Genomic DNA, 3317 nt, shown 5'->3' on the forward strand with positions numbered 1-3317 from the left:
GGGAGGCAGAGGCAGGTGGATCTCTGTGAGTTCGAGACCAGCCTGGTCTACAGAGCTAGTTCCAGGACAGGCTCCAAAGATAGAGAACCCTGTCTAGAACCCCCCCCCCCAAAAAAAAGCAATGGGCATTTGTTTGCTTTGGGTTTTGGAGACAGGGTCTCATCATATATTCCGGACTGGTCTCAAATTCACTATGTACCTGAGGTAGAATTAACTCCTGACCCTTCTGCCTCCCCTTCCATGTGTGTGGACACAGGCTTGAGCTGCCACAGGTAGCTTGTTCTGACATGTAGTCTCCATACAGCTGCTCACTCTCCATTCTCCTGTCTTACTCAAAGCGCTGGAATTATACAGGTGTGAACCACCACTCCTGTGGAAGCTGATCTTAACTCTACACTCAGAGGCTTTTAGACACTAAATTGTACACATCGGTTCGCAATCCCTTTGAACCCAGTGAGACAGAAAAGACCTATGAAATGGTTCAGTTAGTCTAAGTGCAAACATGAAGATCCGATTTCAGACCTTTGGAACTCACCTAAAAAGTCAGGTGTGGTAACATGTATCTATAATGCCAGCTCTGGGAGGCCTGCTAGTTAAATCAGTAAGTTCCAGGTTTACTGTGAGACTGTCCCAAACACTAAGGTGGAAAACAACCGAGGAAGATGTATCTGGCCTGCTTACACACACACACACACACACACACACACGCACGCATGCATGAACATAAACAAGGACACACTCTCATATCCCCACTCCCCACAAAAGACAAAGGAAACGTAGAGAAAACAGACAGACAGCTATATGCCCATCAACCAAGCTTAAGATGTTACATTCTATGCTAGGCTCTCTTAATTTAAGGGTATACATTTCAAAACATACAATTTAAAATATCTGGGTTGGTGACACGAGCCTGTAACCCCAGCACTTGTGAGGTGAGGCTGTAAGATCAGGAGTCTAAGGTTAACCTCGGCTACACAAGTTTGAGGGCCACCCTGGACGACAAGAGCCAAAACAACCAAAAAAAAAAAAAATTGATAGCCACTCCCTGCCTTGGGAACTAGCATTGAAAGTGATTGGGCAGTGGGGGTGACGCACACCTTTGCCTCCTCCCCCAACATGGGAAGCAGAGGCAGGCAGATCCCCGACTTTGAGGCCAGCCTGGTCTACAGGGTGGGTTCCAGGACAGCCAGGGCTACACGGAGAAACCCTGTCTCAAATCCTTGTCCCCAACCCCAAAAGTGATTTGACACCTAGAAACTCCATTTCCTCCAAGTAAATTTAAAGCGACCTTCTGACAGAATAGCAGCCAGGCTAACAGACTGTTGATTCAAGCTGGGTGTGGTGTTCAGCTAGTCAGCACTGAGGAAGAAGAGTCTTCCAAGTTCCACTACAGATCCAATGGATTTTCCACTCCCCAGGCTTCTGCCTCTCTGCTGCTCCACCTCGGGACCCCTCATTCAGTCTTTCCTACCCCTGCCCCTTAATGGGGTAGGCACAGGAGCGCTGTGTGGCTGATGGCGCCGGGAGCTGTCAAGTGGGAGGCAGGTTCATCTCAGCCAGCAAGTGACCTATGGATAGGTTGGCAGTGGGACACGCTTCCGAGCTGGGCAGGTCTTATTCAGATTTTCTCTCTGGCATCCAAGCCCACGTGCCCTTTAGGCAAATGAGGCCGGAGCTTCGGATTCTCGCCGTCTAAAACCAGGGCAATTTGTATGTTGATAAGGGGTCGTTGCAGCCTTAAACGCCGGGGAACAGATGAGACCATTTCTCACGTGTGACAGACAAAAAGCAAGATCCTGGACCTTAAGGAATGTGTGGACAGCAAGAGTCAAGCATCGGCCGCCCGACTGGGCCTTTTCTGGGGCTCTGGGTGTCTTCTCCCGCCAGGGCTACTGGCCACAAGCGAGGAATAGGGGCGGACGACTAGGGGAATGGCCGAGGCCTGGGACTCCGGGCAGGCCAGGGGAGAGCCGGGTACCTGGCAGAGTCGCCGCAGCCCCGAGTTCGCCGAACTCACCTCACTCAGGCTCACGCCGCGCCAACCTAAATCGCTATCCAAACTCCGCGCGCCGACGAGGCCCTCCGGCGCCGCGCTTCGCTCGCTTCGCGCCGCAAGAAGGAGAGTTCTGATTGGACGAGCCCTGGGGGACTAACCAATACCGTAGCCTCTGGGACTCGGTCCCGCCCCCAGTAGCTCCAATCAGAAGCCAGCTGGTGGGTCAGGTGATCATGGCAAACGTGCCGAGCTTCCGGCGCTAGTAAGGCTTTGTTTTTGTGTGTGTGTTTGTTTGTTTTTTTCTTCCTAGTGTGGGGAAAGGTTCCTGAAGCCCAGGCTCTGACATGATAGGTATTTTCTGGTGTTTGGAGGCAACCGAGACTTGAAGTGTCTGTGTTCTTGGATCTGATACTCTGCTCTTGTGAGATTTTGGTGGTCTTCCGCTGCTGTCACTGGTGGGGAACTGGAGTCGCAAACCCAGATGCTACAGGGCGGTTGTACAGTGCCTGAGTGTGCAGCTTCAGTTCTAGCGGATAGTTACCACTAAGAATGTTGCCCTTGGGGCTGGAGAGGTGGCTCAGCGGTTAAGAGCACTGAATGCTCTTCCAGGACCGGGGTTGAATTCCCAGCCCCCACAAGGTACCTCACGACTGTCTGTAACTCCAGGATCCAACACCCTCACACAGACATACATACAGGCAAAAATACAAATAAAATAATGATGAAAGAGATGTGGCCCTGGGTGATGCTCAATCTTCTAGTTTTATAATTTTTATTGTTTCTGAGATGCGACCTTACCAAGCTCTGGCTGACCTCAAACCTCCTACAAACTGTGAGGCGGATGACCTTGACCTTCTGACCCACCTACTTCCATTTCCCAAGGACTAGGATTACAGCCTGATTCCACCAGGCTGGGGGGGGGGTGTCTTCTTTTTAACCCTTTCTCTTCCCACCCTCTCTGCTGTACTTACTCTCTTATACGAAGTAATAAATTCAAATTGTTTTGGTCATACGGAAAACAGTACAGAGGATTTCAGAGATACTAAAAATTAAGCCACCCAGCAATATCTCTTCTAACATAAATGATACCTTCGGAGAGCTCTCTGCTTTCCTTCTTCATTCTCATGATCCACAATAGCCAAGCTATGAAAATAAGCTGTCAGGAGTGGAAAGAGAAACTCTAGCACATAAAAGAATGTGACTCAGTCCTGTCAAGAGAACCAGATCTTACCATTTGCCAGAAAATGGATGCACTTGAGAGGCATTGTGCTAAGTGAAAAAAAGATAGGCACAGAAAATTATTGCGTGGTAATATATGTGG

General features: G+C 49.8%; 1 protein-coding gene across 1 annotated transcript in view; it reads right to left on the bottom strand.

The window, feature by feature from the left end:
* The window catches only part of Blm (BLM RecQ like helicase), an 81959-nt gene extending 79854 nt beyond the window's left edge, over window positions 1–2105 (bottom strand). The window contains exon 1 of the mRNA XM_026784232.1: window positions 2018–2105. The gene's annotated coding sequence lies outside the window, so the exon portion shown is untranslated. The remainder of the gene's footprint in view (window positions 1–2017) is intronic.
* Between the last annotated feature and the right edge of the window lie 1212 nt (window positions 2106–3317).

Source organism: Microtus ochrogaster, chromosome 22, assembly GCF_000317375.1.
Source record: "Microtus ochrogaster isolate Prairie Vole_2 chromosome 22, MicOch1.0, whole genome shotgun sequence".
In the NCBI taxonomy this organism is placed as follows: domain Eukaryota; kingdom Metazoa; phylum Chordata; class Mammalia; order Rodentia; family Cricetidae; genus Microtus; species Microtus ochrogaster.